This window comes from Caretta caretta, chromosome 2 (assembly GCF_965140235.1).
Source record: "Caretta caretta isolate rCarCar2 chromosome 2, rCarCar1.hap1, whole genome shotgun sequence".
In the NCBI taxonomy this organism is placed as follows: Eukaryota; Metazoa; Chordata; order Testudines; family Cheloniidae; genus Caretta; species Caretta caretta.
The window spans coordinates 146,531,596-146,557,301 of NC_134207.1; the positions used below are offsets into that span (position 1 = coordinate 146,531,596).

At 50.1% G+C, this 25,706-nt stretch overlaps 1 long non-coding RNA gene across 1 annotated transcript in view; it reads left to right on the forward strand.

Moving 5' to 3' along the window:
- LOC142071119 (uncharacterized) overlaps positions 1-10,192 on the forward strand; it is a 35,157-nt gene extending 24,965 nt beyond the window's left edge. Inside the window, exon 4 of the long non-coding RNA XR_012667100.1 lies at positions 9,559-10,192. This is a non-coding gene — a long non-coding RNA (uncharacterized LOC142071119). The remainder of the gene's footprint in view (positions 1-9,558) is intronic.
- Positions 10,193-25,706: the final 15,514 nt, after the last annotated feature.

Here is a 25,706-nt window from a genome sequence, read left to right on the forward strand (position 1 = left end):
AATAGTAGGATGACAAATGGGAAGGAGGATATGGAGGTAGATATTACCACATCCGAGGTAGAAGCCAAACTTGAACAGCTTAATAGGACTAAATTGAGGTGCCCAGATAATCTTCATCCAAGAATATTAAAGGAACTGGCACATGAAATTGCAAGCCCATTAGCAAGAATTTTTAATGAATCTGTAAACTCAGGGGTTGTACTGTATGACTGGAGAATTGCTAACATAGTTCCTAATTTTAAGAAAGGAAAAAAAAGTGATCCGGGTAACTACAGGCCTGTTAGTTTGACATCTGTAGTATTCAAGGTCTTGGAAAAAATTTTGAAGGAGAAAGTAGTTAAGGACACTGAGGTCAAGGGTAATTGGGACAAAATACAATATGGTTTTACAAAAGGTAGATCATGCCAAACCAACCTGATCTCCTTCTTTGAGAAGGTAACAGATATTTTAGACAAAGGAAACGCAATGGATCTAATTTACCTTGATTTCAGTAAGGCATTTGATACGGTTCCACATGGGGAATTATTAGCTAAATTGGAAAAAGATGGGGATCAATATGAAAATTGAAAGGTGGATAAGGATCTGATTAAAGGGGAGACTGCAACAGGTCATACTGAAAGGTGAACACTCAGGCTGGAAGGAGGTTACTAGTGGAGTTCCTCAGGGATCAGTTTTGGGACCAATCTTATTTAATCTTTTTATTACTGACCTCAGCACAAAAAGCGGGAATGTGCTAATAAAGTTTGCAGATGACACAAAGCTGGGAGGTATTGCCAATACAGAGAAGGACCGGGATATCATCCAGGAAGATCTGGATGACCTTGTAAACTGGAGTAATAGTAATAGGATGAAATTTAATAGTGAGAAGTGTAAGGTTATGCATTTAGGGATTAATAACAAGAATTTTAGTTATAAGCTGGGGATGTATCAATTGGAAGTAACAGAGGAGGAGAAGGATCTTGGAGTATTGGTTTTCCACAGGATGACTATGAGCTGCCAATGTGAAAAAAGCTAATGTGGTCTTGGGATGCATCAGGCAAGGTATTTCCAGTAGAGATAAGGAGGTGTTAGTACCATTGTAGAAGGCACTGGTGAGACCTCATCTGAAATACTGTGTGCAGTTCTGGTCTCCCGTGTTTAAGAAGGATGAATTCAAACTGAAACCGTTACAGAGAGGGGCTACTTGGATGATCCAAGGAATGGAAAACCTGTCTTATGAAAGGAGACTGAAGAGCTTGACTTGTTTAGCATGACCAAAAGAAGGCTGAGGGGAGATATGATTGCTCTCTATAAATATATCAGAGGGATAAATACCAGAGAGGGAGAGGAATTATTTAAGCTCAGTACCAATGTGAACACAAGAACAAATGGATATAAACTGGCCAGCAGGAAGTTTAGACTTGAAATTAGACGAAGGTTTCTAACTATCAGTGGAGTGAAGTTCTGGAACAGCCTTCCAAAGGGAGCAGTGGGGGCAAAAGACATATCTGGCTTCAAGACTAAGCTTGATAAGTTTATGGAAGGGATGGTAGGATGGGATAGCCTAATTTTGGCAATTAATTGATCTTTGACTATTAGCAGTAAATATGCCCAATGGCCTGTGATGGGATGTTAGATGGGGTGGGATCTGAGTTACTACAGAGAATTATTTCCTGGGTGTCTGGCTGGTGAGTCTTGCCCACACGCTCAGGGTTTAGCTGATCGCCATATTTAGGGTCAGGAAGGAGTTTTCCTCCAGGGCAGATTGGCAGAGGCCCTGGGGTTTTTTTGCCTTCCTCTGCAGCGTGTGGTACTGTAGTGAGGCATTGTGACTCCCTGCCGCCCCGGAGAGGGACAAGCCCATCCAGGTGCCAGAGTGGGCGGAGCCCGGGAGCTCTGAGCCCACCCCTCAGAGGGTCAGGTGGCGACCCGGAAGTATAAAAGCTCACCTGCAGAGCTCCCTGAGGGCCCAGCTACCAGGGAGGCCAGATGCCTCCAGCCTGGCCTGCGACTTGGAAGCCCCTGCGGTCCAAGGTACATGCCAGGAGTTGCCAGACCTGCCCTGCAGCTGCTACCTGGAGGAGTTGCCGGGCCTGCTGCTTGCCTGCTACCCTGAGGAACCCATGGTGCTGGATGCTCCAGAGCACACTGCCTGGACCCAGGTACCCCAAGAGGGGGGATTAGGAAGTAGCCTGGGGACAGTTGACCCTAGTCTGGCTGTAATGCTGCCAGAGCCCATGTCAGTGTGTTGAGGCCAGGATTCACACTGACACAGCAGCGGGCCTTCTGCCCCTGCTAGGGCCCTGGGCTGGGACACAGTGGAGTGGGAGGGCCTGTGTCCCCCCTGCCACCCAACTTGTGGGTGGCAGTCTCCCCCTCTTCCAGGTCCTTTAGAGGCCTAGGCCTGCTAACGTTGAACTATTTGCTCAGCCCCTGCCTGAGGGCCTGAGCTACTGGCTTGCTTGCCCTGCCCTGACCCTGGGCCTATTTCTATATACTGTTTGCTACTGCTCAGCCCCTGCCGGAGAACCTGAGCACCTGACTTATTGTTGCCCTGCCCTGACCTAGGGCCCGGGCTCATGGTGCTTGTTTCAGTTGCTGCAAGCACTGCCGAGGGAGACTCCCACAGCCAGACTAATTCCCCCAAACATTATCTGTGTTTCGTGAGCCAGCGTGGCTCCCCACCACCCCGGAGAGGGTCGAGCCCCGGCTAGCTGCATTACAGGCACAGGTCACTTGCTGGAGGATTCTTTGCACCTTGAAGCTTTAAACCACGATTTGAGGACTTCAGTAGCTCAGACATGGGTTAGGGGTTTGTTACAGGAGTGGGTAGGTGAGATTCTGTGGCCTGCATCGTACAGGAGGTCAAACTAGATGATCATAATACTCCCTTCTGACCTTAAAGTCTAGGATTCTATGATTTGGTGAGCTCAGATTCACAGGTCTCCCTCCTGTAGCATGACCTGCAGCGGTTCCTCAGGATGTTGGGGTAATCCATGGCAGGTGGCTGCTGCTGAGGTCTTCCTCATGGTTTGGGCCAAGTCGAGCATCAGCCTTAGGGCTGGGGGTCTTCCCCAAGCCTAGGGGGCTACTAGCTGGCATCCTAGCCATGGCTGCCAGCGTGACCAGGGCCTCTGCTGCCAGAAAGTCTTCCATCAAGCCCACCTCCACCCTCAGGGTGGTGGATCGGTGTCAAAAAACCCAGGCCCTCCCATGGGGCAGAGGTATGTGGACAAACTGTTTGATGACAACCTGCTCAGCCATATCAGTTACGAAGTGTCTCTTGGGCTGGAGCCACTGTCAGCAGGGGCACCAAAACCTGGGGTCAGGCTCCCAGCAGGTATGTCTTCCCCTAGAACCACTGTCAGAAGGTATTGGGGATGATATCCAAGGAGTCAAGTATGGCTGCCTTTATGTGCCCATAGTCCCAGGCTTTGTCATTGGGTAGCCCATTATAAATGGCCTGGGCTGTCAGGTATGGGGCCAAGAGCATGATGCATTTGTCCACGGGTCATCTGGCTACCGAGGCAACCCATACAAAAGTGATCAAGAAGGCTTCCGGGTCATCCTTGGGCCCCATTTTAGTAAGCTGCACTGGTATCTCAGGCAGCCAGGGTTGTCACTCCTCCAGGAGTGGAGCTGAGCAGCGGGGCTGCAAGCTCCTGGAGGCACTGCCGCTGCTGTTCTTGCTGTTGGGCCCTCAGATCAGCTGCTGCTCCTTGGCTTCTAATTGCTGCACTAGCTGCTGCTGCTGTTGGAGCTGGATGGCCGCCTGCTGCTGCTGCTGGCTCTCCACCCACCACTTCATCAGCTTATCCAGCTCCATTCTGGCAGCTTGGGGCTGGAGGCAGGTTGGTAGCACAAAAAACCCTTTTCTCAAGGATGGGGCACTGCCTTTATTCTCCACCATGTATAGTGGTTCGTGGCTGTCCCTTCCTATCAGTCTCAGAGGGACACCACACCACCTCAGTGCAATTTGCCTATAAATGCAAGGCTCAACAGAGGGATTAGTAGTCTCAGGGCTCTGGCCCCCTGGGCAGGGCAGAGCAATAAGCAGTTTAAAGGCTCTGCCCCTCTGGGTGGGGTACAGCAACAAGCAGTCTAGAAGCTCTGGCCCTCTGGGCATGTCAGAGCACCGAGCAGTTTAAAGGCTCTGGCCTTCTGGGCAGCAGGGGGGAAGAGGACCCTGGCCCACCCTACTCCACCAGGTCCTTGACAATGGAAGATTGCTCCACCACTGGGTCAGAAGGAATCCCATCGAAACATACTGACCTAGCTCTGGCAACACAACCAGACTAGCGTCTAGTGTCCCTGGGCTACTTCCTACTATACCCCCTGGGTGTACCTCCATCTCCTCAGGTTCTTCTGTCTTCCTGGTGTACATGGCCAGTGGCAGTCCCAGTAGTTCCTCCGGGTACTGGTCAGGCCTCCATCCCAGCACTTCCTCTGGGTCCTCAGTGCTGTAGAGCTCCATTTCGGGCACAGGGCTCGGCAGTAGGCAAGAGATATCTGCTTCCTTCAGTTCTTGCACAATTGAGTGACCGGGTCTGCCTTTTAAAATTTCTTGTCCTGCCCCTTTGCTTCTGGTGGGGAGCATGGAGAGTGGTTTCTCCCTGTCGGTCTCAGAGGGAGGCCACGCCCGCGCACTACAGAGGAAAATATACAAGGAGAGTCTGGAGGGGTATTTCATCACTTGCCTTAAGCATCTCTCCAGTAATGTTATCCTCTCTAGCTGCTTTCCTATTTTTAAGTTTATGGTGGCTTTTCTAACGTCTTCCATTGTAATGTCTCCTAAATCAATATTAAGCTCTAGTGGTAGATCTTCATCATGTATTTCTACCTGTTCACTTGGGATTGGGCTATTAGAACCATAGGGTTAGAGGGGACCGCAAGGGTCATCTAGTCTAACCCCTTGCCAAGATGCAGGATTTGTTGTGTCTAAACCATCCAAGACAGATGGCTATCCAGCCTCTTTTTGAAAACCTCCAGTGAAGGAGCTTCCACAACCTCCCTAGGCAATCTGTAGCACTGTCCTACTCTTCTTATAGTTAGGAATTTTTTCCTGAGACATCATCTAAATCTGCTATTCTGTAGTTTGAACCCATTCCCTCTTGTCCTGCCCTCTTTTGCAAGAGAGAACAACTTTTCTCCATCTTTTTTATGGCAGCCTTTCAAGTAGTTGTAGACCGCTATCATAGCCCCCTTAATCTCCTCTTTTCCAAACTAAACATATCCAGTTCCTTCAGCCTTTGCTCATATGGCTTGCACATCCCTTTGATCATTTGTCACTTGCCTCTGGATCCTTTCCAATTTCTCTACATCCTTTCTATACATTGGTGACCAAAATTGGACAAGTATTCCAGTTGTGGCCTGACCAGTGCCAAGTAGAGAGGTATTATCACCTCCCATGACTTGCATCTTATGCCTCTGTTAATGCAGGATTGCTTTTTTTGCAGCAGCATCACATTGCTGACTCATGTTGAGGTTGTGATCCACCACAACTCCCAGATCCTTCTCAGCAGTGCTGCTGCCAAGCCAGTTATCCCTCTACAACCCCCACTGATTCTGTATTTGTGCATTTGATTTTTCTTCCCTAAGCACCTTACATTTGTCTTTGAATTTCAATTTGTTTTTATAGCCTAGTTCTCCAATTTGTCAAGATCCCTTTGACTTTTAGTTCTATCTTCCCAAGTGTTTGCAAACCCCTCCTCTCCCCCCAGCTTTGTGTCATCTGCAAATTTGATCAGTGTGCTCTCTATTCCTACATCCAGGTAATTAATAAAGATGTTAAATAATACTTGACCCAGAAGAAATCCCTGTGGAACCCCATTTTACACTTTCTTCCAATCTGGCATCATTCCATTCATAGGTTTCAGAGTAGCAGCCGTGTTAGTCTGTATTCGCAATAAAGAACAGGAGTACTTGTGGCACCTTAGACTAACAAATTTATTTGAGCATAAGCTTTCGTTAGCCTCTAAGGTGCCACAAGCACTCCTGTTCTTATTCCATTAATAGTTTCTTTGTTTGCAGTTTTTTAACCAATTATGTATCCACTTAATGGTAGTTCCTCCAAGCCTGCATTTCTCCAGCATACTTATCAGAATATCATGTGGGATAGTGTCAAAAGCCTTGCTCAAGTACAAGTATATTATGTCTGCTGCATTCCCCATATCCACCGAACCAGTTATCCTGTCAAAGAAGGAAATCGAGCTGCTTTGGCATGAGACCTCCAGAATATGTCACTTATTAGCCCCTTACATTCTGGTTCTTAGTTCTGATTCACAAGAAACTGGATATTCCTCTCAAAATCCAGTCACAGGTAGGCCTACTGAGACATGGTCCTATAATGCACCAAATCCCAGATCAACTAAAGCTAGAAGATGGAAAAATTAGAATCAGAATTTCAGAAGAATTGGAAAGATATTATAAGCAAGTGGCCTTGTGAACAAGTTATACCAGCAGGATATATGGTACCATGCAGACAGTATTATGACAGTTGGATAAAGCAAAAATATTTCCAGAGTTCAGGATATTCTAGAATTCCTTCAAGATGGCCTAGCCATATATTTTATGACAAACACCTTAAAGAGACAGGTTTCAGCAACTGCAAGCATTCTGGATAGGGTGAACAGATGGCCTGTTTTTAAAGGGACAGTCCCGTGTTTAAGCCCTCCTGCTGGTGTCTCGGCTTTTTCTTAAATTAGGGGAGATATTAAGATGAAATGAGGAGGTATGGTTGAAAAATGAATCTTAAGAACAACAGAGGAAGGTGGGAAGGGTTGAAGGAGAGGAATGTTTGGGAGCAAAAGAATAGTGTTGGTAGGAGAGGGACAAGCTGAGAGGAGGAACAGCCAGTGACAGAACTGAAACTTTTGGAATTCAGTATTCCTTAATCCACTAGTTGGAAGACTGTGAAGGTGACTCCATTGTGGCACAGAGAAAGGGAATAGGCCAGCCGTGACCCATCCAGTACTATACACTACTTGAGCAACTGCTTTTGCTCCACTATTCTATTCTCAGCTGGAGTTAGCTGTCCAAGTAGATGAGAAGAGAGTGATGGGACTGATTTAAAAGAGATTTGTAAATATTCATAGCAGCTGAACTACATGAACTAGTTAGTTTATTGGTTTCTCAGACTACGTCTAAACCTTGAATCACAAACAGGCAATATTTTTACAAGAACTGGATAGGTCAAGGGATTGATAATGGCAGTTAACACTCTTCTTCATATGCTTTTACAAGAAGCACTAAAGCTAAGTATATCTTGATTTTTGGTGAATACTGACTCCATCATAGGAAAATCTAAAATGGGACTTTTGTTTTTGTGTGTGTTTTGTTTCTTAATTTCAGTTTTCAGGTGAACCATGAAAGCTCTTATCCTCATTCAAATGATCTATAATGTTCAGGGAATGAATACTAGTTTAGTCTGCCATTCATATGAATGAAGTTTTCTGCAGATTTATTCACAAATATTCAAATCTAAACCATTATTAGTATTAGCACAAAGTGGCCAATTTCTTTACTATCTAGTATTCTGTGTTCACTTTATCATTCCAATTCTGCAGTGTTTTACACCTATTTTGTATTAGTATAAATAAGTATGAAGTAAAAGGCAATGGAGAATCAGACCATCTTTTTATGGACATGAATGGAGGTAGGAGCTAGTGTGTATTGGGTGTGGTCTTCTCACAAAGACCCCCATAGTCATTATTGCTACTTGAATTAATTTTTTCAATTTGAACAAAATGTGTGGGGAGGGAGGAAAAAAGGTTAGGAAGCATACAATCAAACTGTGGACTTTCATGTGGTTAAATCTGGTGTAGGAATGTGAGGTACAGTGGGGAAAGATTCTAGTAATACACCAAACTTTTTTAAGTCAGCCATAGTAAACATAGAAGAACAGTGTAGACCATATTGATTTTGAATAAAATATTATGAGTTCTATGCTTACATCTCTTTATTACAACACTTCTAGGCTAGAGATCTTATTCTTTCTACAGATGGACTATGACATTCTGAACTAGGTATTAATATCTCCAAACTAATTGAATGCACCATCTACAATTGCTACCTTAAATTTCTCTCCTCTAGGTCTATTCTAAATCCCTCCAACCTGGCTTCTGTTCCCTATGTTTCACTGAAATAGCTCTCAAAGTTCTCTAATGACCTTATTCTGGCCTAGTTTCAGGGCTGGTACTTATCTTCCTCCTTTACCTATTGGTTTGACACTGATTATGCACTACTACTTAATCTTGTCATGCCTAGGGTTTTGTAACATCTCCAAGTTCTCCTCCATTTTGAATTTCTCCCTCAGTGTTTTGTTCAGTGGCTCCTCCTACCTTGTTTCTTTCTCACAATGGAGAGCATTATCATTCTCTCTATATAACTTGCATCTATAATCCTGGCTTCATCTTTGCGTTATCCCTCTCATGGCCTTTACATATAGGGTGTGTCTAAATCTTGTTTCTGCTTCCTCTATCACATTCCGAGATTTGCCCTTTTTTCTCTTCCAATTCCTGGTCATCTCACATCCTGAAACCTCAGCCCACTCAAATGTATCAGTCCTTAACTTAGACCCTTATTACCGGACCAACAGGAGTAATTGCTAGCCCCTTTATAGACCAGCCACTGGAGTAGGACAGAATCCATTTTCTTCCTGGTTAGTTACAAAATTATTTAATCTGCACTATAATATTGGGGATCAGATATACTAGATTCTGTCCTTCCTTCAGGAGAGGAGTGTGATTCATAGTGGCTAGATATAGGATAACTCAATGTTTTAATAACTATTGAAGATAGTGTGCTCCAGTGGATAAGACTGGAATTTATCATCAAGTTAGATAACTGGGTTGTGGTTCTGCAGTGGCCTTCCATAAGCTACCTTGTTAAAAATGGGTGGGGATGGGAAATGGTCAGCAGCTCTCCCCTAACTGTCTTCTAGTTTGGGGTTCATGGCCTTAGTCAAGAACAAGGATAGTAAATTTCTTGAGAGTTTAAATACCTTTTAGAGAAGTGTTGAATTCTTGGACTCTTTCTTAGCTCAGGGAGTGTGAGAGGCTTTCCTCCTAGGTCCAACTCTGTTTGATTCCTTAATAATCAGAAATGGAGCAATGTTTGTGACCTGCAATGCATGTGCCATGTTTTCTTTCTTGCCTGAAGCCAGAAGGGACTTCCTTTGTATGAAGTGCAGTTAGTAGCTGTGCTGGAAGAAAAGATTCTTGGATTGGAAGGGCAACTAGAGATGCTACAGATAATCTGAGAAATTGAAGTGTTTCTAGACAACCAGGTTTGGGAAATATCAGTACCCCAGGTTCAAGAAAGAAAAGAGCTGGGCACCAAGGAGTTGGAGAGAGAGAAACTCAAGAGGCATGGCAGTTCATAGACACAAGAGGAAAGAGGATGAGGTAGCATTCTAAACATCTGTAGGCAGTCAAAGATGGGCAGGCTGTGCTTAGGGTGACCAGATGTCCCAGTTGTATAGGGACAGTCCTGATATTTCGGGCTTTATCTTATAAAGGCAATTATCCCCCACATCCCACCCCATCCCGATTTATCATACTTACTATCTGGTCACCCTAGCTGTGGTCACCAAAGAGAAGAGGACCAAGAGGAATTCCACAGAGCTTGAAGTTTCCAATCAATACCATATCCTCATTGTGGAAACTGTGAAAGATATATCTCTGAAGATGCAGCTGATCCAAGAGAATGGAGAGATGTATGGAACACACTTGTGGATGGTGCTTAGCCCAACCTGTAAGAAAATCAAGCTTGCCCACAAAGAAATCACCAATTGGCCAAGGAAGACAAATAATCCTTGTTGGCAATTCTCCATTAAGAAGGATGGAAAGAACATTCTGGAAGGGACAGGTAGACAACAGGATGGTGTGCTGTTTTCCTGAGGCCAAGACACAAGCATCACTCTAAGACTGCATAGGCTTCTGAAGTTGATAGGCAACATCAGCAATGGTTCATATTGGCAGTAATGACACTATGTTATGGGATATCTTACTAATACTGGATGACTTCAGGGAACTTAGAAGGGTGCTGAAAAAGAAAAATATCCAAGTGATCTTCCTGGAGATCCTTGCTGTCCCACAAATGAAGGAAGACAAAGACATTTTCTGGAAGTGACCCTGCTGCTAAGCAGGGTAGGGTTTTGTGGAACAGAAATTCTAGACTTATCTATACACTAATGTTACAAACGTGTAACAAAGGAGGAATTGGAATTGCTCAGTTACAAGAATAAATTATATCTATTCAGTGTTACTGAAACCTAGTGTGGTGATTCATGTGATTAGAATTAAAAATCAATAACTTATTTAGAAAAAATTGAGTGGGCAAAAGGGGAGGGGCAGTGGCACTCTGTCAAAAATGGCATTACCTCTTTCCAAGTCACTCAGAAGTAAATGATCTTGAATGCTTATGGATCAATGTCCTAACAGATAAAGCACAAGATGGGGTATTAGTTGGTGTCTGTTACAGACCCCTTGGTCACACTAGGGAAAAAGATGACTCCTCATGCACCTTACAATGTGTAAGTTGGGGGAGGAGGGGGGATTGTGATCATAGGGGATTTCCATTGGAATGGCATTTGCTGGAGGTCTCGTGCTACCAGTACTAAAACATCTTTGGAATTTCTAAATATTATACATGGAGTTTTCTAATGCAAAAATTGTTGCAGCCAACAGCTGAAGAGGAACTGATCACAGAACTAAAAAGTTAATGGTGGCTTGGATACAAATGATCATGACTTGATCACATTTATAATGTGCAAGAAGAATAAAGTCCAGACCAGTAATGTACATACTTGGTACTTTAATAGAGCCAATTTCACAAAGCTGAAAACTGGACAGGATTCAGAGAAGAGCCATGAGAATGATTAATGGATTGAAAATATGCTTTATAGTGGTAGACTGAGCTCTTTGAGTGTAAGGGGTGACTTGATTAGTCTGTAAGTACCCACGTGGGGAACAGATATTTGATAAAGGTCTTTTTGTTTTGCAGAGAAACAAAAACAAACATTGAAACAATTTACCAAGGATCGTGGTGGATTCTCCATCACTGGCAATTTTTTAAATCAAGGTTTTAAATCAGATTTTTTTTAAAAAAAGCTATGCTCTACATCAAAAGGAATTGTTTAACATAAGCCATAGAACTTCCCCAAAATAAGAGGTCAGACTACATGCTCATAGTGGTCCCTTCTGGCCTTGGACTCTATGAAAATCTTTCCTATAGGCTACAAAAGTATTTGGTGAGGCTCTACCTTGCCCTCCTTCCCCTTTTGTCAACAGGTTCAACTTAACAAAAACTTTCAAGTATGACTAAAAAGTTATAAATTGCTCTATATATGAACACTAATAATTTACAGCTGATATTGTACAAATCCACATATGAAGAGAAAGTGTGGACAAAGGACAGGTCCCAGAGTGTTTTCTTTGTGCCCTGTTTGCAAGAAATCTATAAAAGTGAGATAATCCAATGAAAAAATGCTAAAAGATTGACTATTGAACTATTCATTTCTCAAACCAAAGTTCTGCTCAGTGTTTATATTTTCTTTTTTGCCATTTCAGTGACTTTACAAAGTAGAGTTTGAAGGTCATGTTAAGGTTGCATTACAGAATTCAGTGTAATTATAATGCAGCTATCACTGCACCATAATACAGTGTACTTGAAATAAATTTTAGCTGAGAAAAGCAGGGGTGATACAAGGTAGTCACATTCACACATGCTCTTCCATCAGTAAACTCATGTTGTCAGGGTAGATTCATGGATCCTGGGCTGGGAGGGAACAAAAGGGCAACAATCCTGGATCAGAGGTGCCTTGTGGAGGACTCACAGCTGAAGCAGCTGCAAAATGAGGCTGCCACAGAGTAATCCCAATCCTGGCCACCTTTGTTTTTTGATTTAACAAACTACCACACACCATGCATTATAGGACCTTCAGTGTGAGAGAGAGCTTGAAAGTTTATACACATGCAAGTGGAGATCAGCCCTGAGCAGGATAGCATATTTGAGATGGAAGTCAGTATTGTGACTGGGGATGGGGAACAGCTCTGTGTGCGTGTGTGTGTGAAGGGTTAAGAGGGGAGACTGATGAATGAAGGGGAGGAAAAGAGTGTGTTGAATGCAGGCAAGGAGAATGAAGTGTGTGTGTGGAGAAAAAGGAGGGAGAAGACTGAAAAAATTCTGCAACTGGGGGGGAAAGGGAGCAAAAAGAAACAAATTAAGGAAAATTACACCGAAGAGAAAATGAAGAAATAAAGTGATGAGACAGAAGTCCTGATTTTCAAAAATTAAGCTTGCATGCCTAATTTGCATGTGCACTGCTTTGTGCACAAATCCTGTGTCTTCAGGTATCCCTTTATGCTGTACTCTGTATGTCAATACTCTTTTGACTGTGGTTGAAACATACGTAATCATCCATCTTTGAAAATCTGGTGCAGTAATTTAAGGGCAAAATCCTCAGGTACACCACTGGGCCCAGAGCAGCTAGTGAGGCTTCTACCCCATCCCCTGCAACCTGTCATACTCCTGTCTCTACCCCATGATTGGCTCCTCGCCTAGTCAGCCTCAGTCTCCAGTCACAGGCTTCTGATTCCAGTCTCACTCTTTGTTCAGTCAGTCTTAGTTTTACCCCTCCATTCTCGCTAGTGCTCTTGGTTACCAGTCTCCTCAACTAGCCATTCCCACTACTCCCCCACCTACTCTAGGAGATCCTTGCCTCCAATCTCCTTGTCCATCCAGTCCCAGTTTCCTCCATCACTAACCCAACTGTCTCTTCCCCACATTCCACCTTGTGGCCTCCATTTGGGCTCCACTCCCCTGTCTCCTTGTTGCAGTCTCCCTCCCCAGGTTTCTCATCCAATCTCCATGTCCTCACCTCTCTCTGCTCCTTATCCCAGTCTCTTTGTTCAGCCAGTCCCAGTTCTCCCCCACACTCCATCTCTTTGTCAGTGCTATCTCCCATCCCTTCCTTATGGCTCCTCATGTGATTTTAGTATCTCCCCACCCACTGTCTCCCTGTCTTCCACCACTACCAGCCTCCAGTCCCAGTTTCTACTCCCATGGTTCCAATCTTCTCCTACCACACTACTCTAGATCTAGGTCTTCTTCCAGCCCTGAAGCCGGCCAGGTCTGAAGGTTGTGGATCTCTCGAGAAATCAAGACAGATGTATGTGCAGTACTGGGAAGGAGCTGGTGGTAGTGGTACATGTAGATACCAGTGACATAGGAAAAGGGAGGAGAGCGGTACTGGAGGCAAAATTTAGGCTTAGCTGCTAAGCAAGAGTTGAAAGTCCAAGACCTCCATGGTAGCATTCTCTGAAATGCTTCCAATTCCAGATGCAGGGACAGTTAGTCAGGCAGAACTTCAGGGTCTCAATACATAGATGAGAGGATAGTCTAGGGAGGAGGGTTTAGGTTTATTAGGAACTGGGGAACCGTTTGGGAAAAGAGGAACTTATACAGAAAGGGTGGGCTCCACCTAACCATAATGGAACCAGATTGCTGGCATGTGAAATTAAAAAGGTTGTAGAGGAGTTTTTAAAGTAAGGGCTGGGGAAAAGCCAACACACAGTTTGGACAGAGACATCCCATAAGGGAGGCTCTATTAACAGAGTCTCTCTATATCCTAGTAAAGAGGAGAAGATAGAAGTTGATAAAGTACAGGTAGGGAACTGAAGAGAAACAGTCAAATGAAAGAGGCCTCTTCAATTACATCACATGAAGGCAGACAACTAAAAAGTGACAAATTTTACAAGCACTTATAAACAAATGCTAGACATTTAAATACTAAGATGGGTGAACTTAAGTGCCTGGTATTAAATAAGAATATTGATGAATAGGCACAACAGAAACTTGGTGGAATGATAACAATCAATGGGATCTTGTAATACCAGAGTACTAAATATGTAAGAATGAAAGAATAGGTTGTGCAGGCCAGGGAGTGCAAGAAATCACACAGTCAAATATAGTGAATATCTTAAATGAATCAATCTGTACCATAAAATATCTATGGACAGAAAGGTCATACTTGAATAATAAGAATATAGCAATAGAAATGTACTGACCACCTGACCAGGATGTTGATTGTGAAATGCTCAGGGAGAATAGAAACCTTTATTAATAATAATTAAAGGAAGATTTCAACTATGCCCATATTGACTGTGTACGTCACCTCAAGACAGGATGTAGAAATAAAGATCCTAGATACCATGAATGACGACTTCTTCAAGCAGCTATTCCTAGAACCCATAAAGGGGAGACGCAATTCTTGATTTAGTCCTAAGTGGAGCACAGGATCTAGTCCAAGAGGTGAATACAGCTGAACCACTCATTAATAGTGATCAAATAATTAAATTTAACAGCTTGAGGGATAGGAATATGAAAGACCACCACTGTAACATTTAATGTCAAAAAGGGGAACTACAGAAAAATGAAGAAGCTAGTTAAACAGAAATTAAAAGAAACAGTCACAAGAGTGCAAACTGCATGGAAACTTTAAAAAACAACAACACCATAATAGAGGCTTGAATTAAATGCATATCCCAACTTTACAAAAATTAGTAAGAGGACCCAAAAAAATGCCACTATGGCTAAACTGAGTAAAAGAAGAGGTTAGAGGCAAAATTGGAAATTAAATCCTACCGAGGAAAATAGAAAGGAGCATAAATTATGGCAAGTCAAATGTAAAAGTTGTCACAAAGTTCCTGCGCTACCTTGGTGGGTCTTTCGCTTACTGGCAGATTTGCTCACCTTGGAGCTTCACGGCAGCCCTCAGCTTGCCTGTTTTTCTGAATTCACAGTCCAGGTGGACTCCTTCTGTGTCTGACCAGGAGTTGGGAGGATTTGGGGGGAACCCGGGCCCACCCTCTACTCTGGTTCCAGCCCAGGGCCCTGAAGAATGCAGCTGTCTAGAGTGCCTCCTGGAACGGCTGTGCAACAGCTACAACTCCCTGGGCTACTTCCCCATGGCCTCCTCCCAACACTTTCTTTATCCTCACCATAGGACCTTCCTCCTAGTGTCTGATAATGTTTGTACACCTCAGTTCTCTAACAGTCCATGTTCTCACTCAGCTCCTAGCACCTCTTGCTCCCAGCTCCTTACACACACACCACAAACTGAAGTGAGCTCCTTTTTTAAAACCCAGGTGTCCTGCTTAGACTTCCTTAATTGATTCTAGCAGCTTCTTGTTTGGCTGCAGGTGTTCTAAGCAGCCTGTCTTAATTGTCTCCAAAGGTTCCTGATTGTTCTGGAACCTTCCCTGTTGGGAAACGGAACGTCTTTTGCTTGCTCCTCAGCTATCTGCTTTCTATTCTTTCCTAAAGCCCCCTGGCCTGGATTTTTCTTACTTTTTGCACCTGCCTTAGTCCCCCCCCGACCGGGCCAGACGCTTTTTTGTTTTTTCTTTTTCTTTTTTGTGTTTTTTTTCCGTCTACGTCCTTCGCCAGCATCCGCCCCCCCCCCACGCCTGCTTTCGGGCGCAGCTACTTGCCTCAGCTGAGCCCCCGGAGGAGGGGGGGGAGGATTGCCGATTTGCTGTCCGGGGGGGGGGGGGGGAGTGGAAACCCCCAGACCCAGCCGTCTTGCCAGCAGCTCGGACTTTACAACATTCTTAACATGCCGAAGGCCTTGGAACACAGCCAACACAGCCGGAGAAGAAGATTTCAGCAGACAGAAGAAATAATTCAAGGGAGCTATAAATCATCGTGAAGAGGGCCGTAAGATTGAGTAACTTTCTGAATTATACTCTCGTGGGGGGGAGTTTGACTGTGATTATTTGCGTTTGTGGCGGCACAGGGGGTGTGGCGTGGAGACCCCCACCCCCGATCCATCGGTGTCCCTACCCCCCCATCGTTATTACAACTGTCACGGCCCCCCCGCCGTCTGTCTCTGCTGGCAATCTGCCATCTCCTTTCGGATCCAGCTGTTCGCTTTGAACTTTGCCGACCGGACACAAGAGCCGACCAACCGAGACTCTTCGGACAAACGTGTGTGGGTCTGCACCCCCCCGCCCCGGATTGCTTATTCTACAGCTTACCCCTATTACTGGACCCCGATTTTGTTCCCCCCCCTCGGCCTTCCTTCTCTTCCTGTCCGCAGTCTAGCGGAAGGAGGGGCTATTCCGTTTTTTCCCCTCCCCCCTTCTCCTTCCGGTGTCTCCCTGTCTTTCCGTGCTCACAATGGCGGGGAACGAGAGGGGTGAGATTGCTTCCACAAAATTAGTTGTCCCTTCCCCACCACCACCCCTGCCCGACCCCCAAGGTCCCCCCCCCTACCACTATTGCAAAGATACTTGCCACCCCCCCTGCTGGGGCACCGGTAGCAGGAGGCACCAGGGTGATTGCTGCTGCTGCTGCACCCACCGCCCACCCAGATTCTAGGAAACCCCCCCCGGTTCGCCGGAAGGGCCAGGGCGGGTGGAAAGGAAAGGGCCCCGCTAAAATCACTGAGCCCTCCATGGCAGGGGCTGCCCCCACCGCTGCAGCCTCGTCATCAACCGTGGCGCCCCTCCCTGTGTTTCCCTCCACCAGCTCTGCGATTGCCCCTCCCCCGGCCCCCAGGACGTATGCTCGGGCGGCGGCGGGCTCTCCCCTACCTGCCGCCTCGTCATCACGCCCCCCCCCCCGCCTCCGCCACCATCACCAGCGGCCGAGGCCCTTTCCCCGCCTTGACCAGGAAGCACGGCGTCCGTTGCCTCCTGGTGCCCGTCTCGCCCCACGTGGAGATATATGTGCAGGCGTTGGCGAAGGTGGTAGGACCCACGGCTATTGTGGCGGCCTCCAAGATGTATGGGAAGGTTGTTTTCTTCTTAGCCTCGGAGGATGCCGCCCAGGAGGCGGTAGAGAGGGGCCTGACGGTGGGGGGGGTGTTTGTCCCCCTAGAACCGTTAGAAGACCTGGGCGTCCGCCTCGTCCTTACCTCCGTTCCTCCCTTCTTACCCAATGCTGCCCTGTTACCCGCTCTTTCCACCCTGGGGAAACTTGTCTCTGTCATCAGCCCTCTCCCATTGGGCTGCAAGGACCCCACCCTCCGTCACATTTTTTCGTTCCGCCGGCAAGTGCAGCTTCTACCACCGGCAGGAGCGCGTGACGAAGAGGCGCTTGAGGGGTCCTTTCTAGTCCCCTACCAGGGAGCCCGCTATCGGGTCTTTTATTCTACCGGAGGGGCCCGGTGCTACCTCTGCCGTTCAGCGGGGCATGTCCGCAGAGACTGCCCTTTGGCCCGGGGGGGAGGGGCACCCGAAACTCCCGAGACCCGGCCGGACATCGGCCCCGTTGCTGCCGACGCCCCTGGCTGCCCGGCACCTGAAACCAACCCTCCTCCTACTTGACCCATTGCTGCTCCCGTCCGGGCCCAGGAGATACCTTCCCTACAACGCCCGGGCGAGCAAGGGAATTCCACCCTTGCTAGTACCAACCCAACAGAGCCCATGGAGGAGGGTAGGGCAAGGATATTATCGGGTATAGGAGAGGGCCCTCCCCAAGGAGAAGCCCCCACCCCTCATGTTGCCCCACCGCTACCTCCCCGAACCCCTAAACCATTGCCTCCGCCCCCCGACACGACCCCTGCTAACCAGCCCCCAGATGATGCTATGGAGGTCTGGACCCTAGTCCAGGGGAAGCGAGGCAAGCGGAAGGCTCGAGCTCCGCTGCATCCACCCGACGCAGAAGCCCCCCGGAAGACCAGGAAAGGAGGCACTGCTATCGAGCCTCCCGCCACGGCCGTGAGCGAGATCCATCCGCTGGTGTCGGGAGGGGAAGACGGACTGGCATTGGAGGGCAGAATCCCCCCTCCATGGGAGACCCTCCCCTCCGAGACTTCTGAGGACGCCCCTTCTGCCTGGACGCTACCCGAACCCCCTGCGGATCCTGAGGCGGCCATTGAGGCGGGCCCTAGAGGAGAGGCCCCCGGGGTGGCAGGGGTTGGCCTCTCCCCCGTGTATGCAGAGATTGAGGCCCTAGATTTGACCCCGGTCACCTAGGGAGGGGATGATTTGCTGCCGGCTGGCCTTGAGCTGGGCAGCCTTACCCCAGCCTCCCTTTCCCCATGCTCCCTCCCCTTAATTGTTTTCCCGGGTGAGCACTCTGCAGAAAGTGGTCCACCACCTGATGCCATGGCCGCCAAGACCACCATGGAGCCAGCATCTAGCATTATTGGGAGCCCCCTCCCTTACCCCTTAACCCTTGACTCTGCTCAGGAGGCACTTTCCTTTAGCTGCTTGCCTCCTGCACCCCAGAGCCTTACCTCTGCCCCTGCCCCCACCCCTGCCCCTGCCCAAGGTCCCTCTTCCTGTAATGTTAATGCCGCCCCTGGGGTTATTTCCTTTCCGCCTTTTGCAGATTCCCCCCAGGGAGCAGTTTTTGCACTTTCTAGCCACGACCCATTAGGAGTGGCAATTTTTCCCCTGCCATCCCCCTCCACCCCAAGGCATGAAATGAATTTAATAACCCCAGCCTGTCAGACGCCCCGTCGGTGGTCCGCACCCTGTCTACCTGCCTTAGCGGACCACGAGGCTGTATTAAGAGTCCCATCAGGGAACACCTCGGGAATTGTAACCCCACCCCCCCATGAGCTGCGGCATGCGCTACGGAAGTTCCTAGAACACACCCGTGGCGCCCGCGACAGAGCACAGCTGGCTCTTCGGCTATGGGGGGACTTTGATCAAATCCTCCAGGCCACAAGGGCCCTTATAAAGGAAGGCAGGGGGCAAGGAAAGCGCGGTGCTGCGGCCTACGAGCGAGCCCGCAGCTTCTGACGCGATCTACTCACCCACGGGATGGGTCATGGGTTGCTGCGCAACCCGCCGGGGGCCCTGAATCCCCCCACCAATACGAGGCCCCCACCCCCCCAGCCCTCCGCATGACGCCTCTTATTATTGCGACCCTGAATACCAGGGGCTGTAGGATGGCTCTCCGCAGGTCCCAGGTGCTCTCTTACCTTCGGGAAGGGAGGTATTCTATAGTTTTCCTGCAGGAGACTCATACAGACCCGACCGCCGAGGACAGGTGGCGGCTGGAGTGGGGGGACGGGGTATACTTTAGCCACTTCGCGACCTGGCAGGCTGGAGTGGCAACCCTGTTCTCCCCCAACCTACGGCCTGAGGTGCTAGGGGTTAATGAGGCCGTGCCGGGCCACGTGCTGCACCTTCGAGTCCGTATGGAGGGGCTCGTGGTTAATTTTGTCAATATTTATGCCCCGCAAATGAGCTCCAGGCGGCCACAATTTTATCAGCAGGTGTCCGACTTTCTCGGCACCCTGGATTCGCACGAGTGCCTGGTCCTGGGAGGGGACTTTAACACCACCCTCGAGGAACGGGATCGCTCAGGGGCCGAACCAAGTCCGGCCGCTGCAAATATTCTCCAAGGGATAGTTGACCATCACTCCCTAGTGGACGTCTGGCGTGACCATCACCCAGATGACACCTCCACGTTCACCTTTGTTCGGGTGGAGGCCCATCGGTCACACCACTCTCGGTTGGACCGTATTTATTTATCCCGTTTCCACCTTTCACAAGCCCACTCCTCCGCCGTTCGGCCGGCCCCATTCTCCGATCATCATTTAGTCACTGTAACGGTCTCCCTCCGTGCAGAGAGACCGGGGCCGGCCTATTGGCACTTTAATAACAGCCTGTTGGAGGACGAGAGCTTTGTGATGTCCTTCCGGGAGTTTTGGCTGGCCTGGCGGGAGCAGTGGCGTGCCTTTCCCTCGGTGCGGCGATGGTGGGATCTCGGGAAGGTGCGCGCCAAGCTCTTCTGCCGTGACTACACTCGGGGCACCAGCCGACGGCGAAATGCGGCGATAGAGCAGTTGGAACGGGAGGTCTTAGAGATGGAGAGGCGCCTGACCGCCGATCCCGAGGACCCGTCCCTCTGCGGAGCGTGCCAGGAGAAGTGGGAGGAGCTTCGGGCCCTTGAGGACCACCGGGCCCGAGGTGCCTTTGTTCGGTCCCGCATCCGCCTCCTTCGGGAGATGGACCGCGGCTCCCGCTTCTTCTATGCCCTGGAGAAAACGAGGGGGGCCAAGAAACACGTCACCTACCTTCTTGCAGAAGACGGTACCCCCCTCACGGATCCGGAGGAGATGTGTGGGAGGGCCCGTGACTTCTACACAAGCCTTTTCTCCCCAGACCCGACCGATCCTGACGCTTGTGAGGTGCTCTGGGAGGAACTCCCCACGGTCAGCGTGGGCGACCGAGACCGACTAGAGTTGCCTCTCACCCTGGCCGAGTTCTCGGAAGCCCTCCGTCGCATGCCCACCAATAAATCTCCGGGCATGGACGGGCTGACCGTGGAGTTTTACCGCGCGTTCTGGGACATTCTCGGCCCAGACCTAGTCACCGTCTGGGCTGAGTCCTTGCAGAGCGGGGTCCTCCCTCTGTCATGCAGGCGAGCGGTGCTCGCTTTGCTGCCGAAGAAGGGGGACCTCCGCGATCTACGAAACTGGCGTCCCGTCTCACTCCTTAGCACGGATTACAAAATTGTAGCGAAAGCAATTTCGCTGCGGCTAGGGTCCGTGATGGCGGACGTGGTCCACCCAGACCAGACCTATACTGTCCCAGGTCGCAGCATTTTCGACAACCTCTTTCTAGTCCGAGACCTTTTGGAACTCGGGCGGAGAGATGGTCTATCGTTCGCCCTCCTGTCTCTTGATCAGGAGAAGGCGTTCGATAGAGTAGACCATGGGTACCTCCTGAGCACTCTGCAGGCGTTTGGATTTGGACCTCAGTTTGTGAGTTTTCTCCGGGTGCTGTATGCCTCCGCGGAGTGTTTGGTTAGGCTCAACTGGACCCTGACTGAACCGGTCAGCTTCGGGCGAGGAGTGCGGCAGGGGTGCCCCCTCTCGGGCCAGTTGTACGCTCTGGCGATCGAGCCTTTCCTCTGTCTCCTCCGCAGGAGGATGACAGGGTTGGTGCTGCGGGAGCTGGAGCTGCGGCTGGTCCTGTCGGCGTACGCCAATGACGTACTCCTCGTGGTCCAGGACCCGGGAGACTTGGCGCGAGTGGAGGCATGCCAAGCCATCTATTCGGCAGCCTCCTCCGCCCGAGTCAACTGGGTCAAGAGCTCTGGCTTGGCGGTGGGGGACTGGCGGCAGGTGAGCTCCCTCCCACCCGCACTTCAGACCATCCGGTGGAGTGCGGGTCCACTGCTCTATCTCGGCGTTTACCTTTCCGCCACGCATCCTTCCCCGCCGGAGAACTGGCAAAATTTAGAGGGCGGGGTGATAGAGCGGATCCGGAGATGGACGAGGCTACTCCGATGTCTCTCCCTCCGAGGGAGAGCACTGGTGCTTAACCAACTAGTCCTGTCCACGCTCTGGTACCGGCTCAACACCCTGGCCCCGGCCCCGGGTTTCCTGACCCACCTCCGGAGATTGATTCTAGAGTTCTTCTGGTCAGGAATGCACTGGGCCCCTGTTGGAGTTCTTCATCTACCCCTGAAGGAAGGAGGGCAGGGCCTGAAGTGTCTGTACACTCAGGTCCGCGTTTTCCGCCTCCAGGCCCTGCAGAGACTCTTTTATAGTGCATGTAGTTCGGCGTGGAGCATACTGGCGCACGCCTTCCTGCGCCGTTTCCAAGGGTTTCGATATGACCGGCAGCTCTTTTATCTTTCACCGAGGGGTTTTCCGCGAGACCTCTCTGGGCTGCTGGTCTTTTACCAGGACCTCCTCCGGACCTGGAAATTGTTTCTAACAACCAGGTCCGTGGCGGCCACCGTGGGAGCAGATCTCCTCACGGAGCCCCTGCTACACAACCCCCAGCTCCATGTGCAGGTGGCGGAGTCCCGCTCGGTGCGCCAGAGGTTGGTCCTGGCGGAAGTCACGAGGGTCGGAGACCTCCTGGACTACGACCGGAGAGACTGGCTGGATCCCCTGACGCTCGCTCGGCGCATGGGGCTCTCCAGCCTCCGTACCCCCCGGCGCGTGCTTCAGGAGGTGAAGGCCACCTTGACCCCCGCTGCTCGGGCTTATGTTAGCCGAGCCTTGTGTGAGGGCGCACCCCGCCCATCCCTTACCCCAGGCCCGCCGGACCTTTCCATCGGGCCCCCACCCCGTAGATCCCAACAAACCCCTCACCCTTTCACTGCAAGCCGGCTGCACGAACTGCAGCCGGTTAGCTTTCAAATTGCTTCACGGAAATACTTATATACACTTACGCTTCACACCCTTCACGCCCACACCCTGGTGTCCCGCCCCGATACAAAGTGGCGGGATCTCCTGCCACCTTTGGAGGGTGAGCAACCTCGGTGGGCCAGCCTGTATTCCACCTTGGTCCCAAGGCCCGTCGGGGACATCAGTTGGCGGCTCCTTCACAGAGCTGTGAGCACGGGCGTGTTTTTGACACGGTTTACCCCCATTCCGGACACTTGTCCCTTTTGTAATGTGAGGGAAACCCTGGCGCACGTGTATTTAGAGTGTGCCAGATTGCAGCCCCTTTTCCGGCTCCTCACAAATATTCTATTACGCTTCTGGCTTCATTTTTCCCCCCACCTTTTTATTTATACACTTCCCATCCGTGGCCCCACAAAGTCGCGGGATCTTCTGGTCAATCTCCTCCTAGCTTTGGCTAAAACAGCCATTTATAAAACCAGAGAGAGGAGGTTGGCCCATGAAACGTCCTGCGATTGTGGGGCCGTTTTCCGATCCTCAGTACATTCACGTATCCGGGCGGAGTTCCTCTGGGCAGCGTCCACCGACTCCCTTGAAGCATTCGAGGAGCGGTGGGCGCTGTCTGGGGTTCTCTGCTCGGTGACCCCGTCCGGTTCCCTCCGCCTGACCCTTTGATTGAGGGGAAGAGCGAGAGACGCCAGCCCCAGCCGTTGCCGCTGGGGATACCATCATTCCTGTCATCTAGGAGGGGTCTTATAATACATGGGTGTCTACCCCCCCCCCCCCAAACCGCCCACCCCGCAGCCGTGCCCATCTTACCGGGCACTCTCAGGAGAGGGAGGATCGGTGACACTGGGCGCGGCGCTAGGTAACTCGAGGGGGTGGAAGACCACGAGTGTCGAGGAAGCCCCCCCGCTCTAGGCCACCAGGTAACTCAGGAGGGTGGAAGACCACGAGTGTCGAGGAAGCCCCCCCGCTCTGGGCCTAGGCTAGCCTGAACACTTCTCCCTCCTGAAAGCTGTTGTGTTATACCTTCTGATTGCGTTGTTTTGTTGCATAGTTGTTTTGTTTCCTTTGGTAATTCTGTAAGCGTTACCAATAAACTTTCTTTCTGTTGCAAAAAAAAAACCTTCCCTGTTGGGAAACGGAACGTCTTTTGCTTGCTCCTCAGCTATCTGCTTTCTATTCTTTCCTAAAGCCCCCTGGCCTGGATTTTTCTTACTTTTTGCACCTGCCTTAGTCCCCCCCCGACCGGGCCAGATGCTTTTTTGTTTTTTCTTTTCATTTTTTGTGGGTTTTTTTCCATCTACGTCCTTCGCCAGCACCCGCCCCCCCCCACGCCTGCTTTCAGGCGCAGCTACTTGCCTCAGCTGAGCCCCCGGAGGAGGGGGGGGAAGATTGCCGATTTGCTGTCCAGAGGGGGGAGCGGAAACCCCCAGACCCAGCCGTTTCGCCAGCAGCTCGGACTTTACAACATTCTTAACATGCCGAAGGCCTTGGAACACAGCCAACACAGCCGGAGAAGGAGATTTCAGCAGACAGAAGGAATAATTCAAGGGAGCTATAAATCATCGTGAAGAGGGCCGTAAGACTGAGTAATTTTCTGAATTATACTCTCGTGGGGGGGAGTTTGACTGTGATTACTTGCGTTTGTGGCGGCACAGGGGGTGTGGCGTGGAGACCCCCACCCCCGATCCATCGGTGCCCCTACCCCCCCATCGTTATTACAACTGTCACGGCCCCCCCGCCGTCTGTCCCTGCTGGCAACCTGCCATCTCCCTTCGGATCCAGCTGTTCGCTTTGAACTTTGCCTTCCGGACCGGACATAACAGCCGACCAACCGAGACTCTTTGGACGAACGTGTGTGGGTCTGCACCCCCCACCCCCGGATTGCTTATCCCACAGCTTGCCCCTATTACTGGACCCCGATTTTGTTCCCCCCCCCTCCTCCCAGTCCCCCCCCCTTGGCATTTTTCCCCTTCCTGCCCGCAGCCTAGCGGAAGGAGGGGCTACTTCGTTTTCTCCCCTCCCCCCTCCTCCTTCCGGTGTCTCCCTGTCTCTCCCCGCTCACCATGGCGGGGAACGAGAGGGGTGAGACTGCTTCAACAAAATTAGTTGTCCCTTCCTCACCACCACCCCTGCCCGACCCCCAAGGTCCCCCCCCACCACTATTGTTAAGATATTTGCCACCCCCCCTGCTGGGGCACCGGTAGCAGGAGGCACCAGGGTGATTGCTGCTGCTGCACCCACCGCCCACCCAGATTCTAGGAACCCCCCCCCCGGTTCGCCGGAAGGGCCAGGGCGGGTGGAAAGGAAAGGGCCCCGCTAAAACCACTGAGCCCTCCATGGCAGGGGCTGCCCCCACCGCTACGGCCTCGTCATCAACCGTGGCGCCCCTCCCTGCGTTTCCCTCCACCAGCTCCGCGATTGCCCCTCCCCCGGGCCCCAGGACGTATGCCCGGGCGGCAGCGGGCTCTCCCCTGCCTGCCACCTCGTCATCTCGCCCCCCCCCCCCCGCCTCCGCCACCATCACCAGCGGCCAAGGCTTGGGCCAAGGCTTGTTTTAACTGGGCCATGGCTTCCTGCTGCTGTAGGCCCCAGGTCCATTCTGTCCCTTTCTTTAACAATTCATGCAGTGGGGCTGCTTTTTCTAAAATCCCTTCTATAAAATCTCGGGAAAAATTAACCATGCCCAGGAAGGATCTCAGAGCAGTTATGTCTGTGGGAGCTGGGAGGTTGAGAATCAGCTCAACCCTCTGTTGGTTAGGGGAGCACCCTTCTTGTCCCAAGGTTAACCCAAGATAGTGTACCTGCTGGGCCTTCTTTAGGCTTACTTTAAATCCTGTTTCCTGAATCTTTTGCAGCACTCTGTCCAACACCTTTAAATTTTCCTCCGGGGTCTGTGTGCAGATCAGGATATCATCCACATAAGAAATCACACTATCGCTTTCAGTCATTCCCTCCCACATTTTTGCTACATGAGCATGGCAGATAATAGGTGCGTTATTCCAGCCCATGGGGACCCGGGCAAAACACAATTGTTTTTCCTGAAAGGTGAAAGCAAATTTATAGTAGATGTCCCAGTGTAAGGGGACAGTGAAGAAAGCATTAGCCAAATCTAAAACTGAAAACCACTGGGCCCCTCCTACAATGGAAGCCATTACCTCCTGATATTTTGTTACTACAGGGGCAATAGGTGGAGTCACCCGGTTGAGGGGGCAAAAATCCAACACAAGTCTCCTGGTTTTGCCATCACTCTTAAGGATGGGCCATAGGGCAGCATTGTTAGGGCTGGGCTGTTCCACTAGAACTCCTGGGCTCAAAAGCCCATCAATTGTTTCCTTTAGGCTAGCTTCTGCCTCCTTTGGATAGTGATATTGCTTCTGGGGTGGAGGATCAGAGATCTGTGACTAGGATTTCTGCATCAATTTTACCACATTTAATTTTATTCTTGGCCCACACCTCCTGGTATATCTCTGCAATTGCTAAAACTTCTGGGGGCCATGCACGCCATTCCAAGTCCTCAGATGCCTTAAGGGCTACTATTCGATAGCTGGCTGAAATCGCCACAGGCTCCCATGGGTGCCAGGAGGCATTTCCCACAAAACCCTGTTAGCAC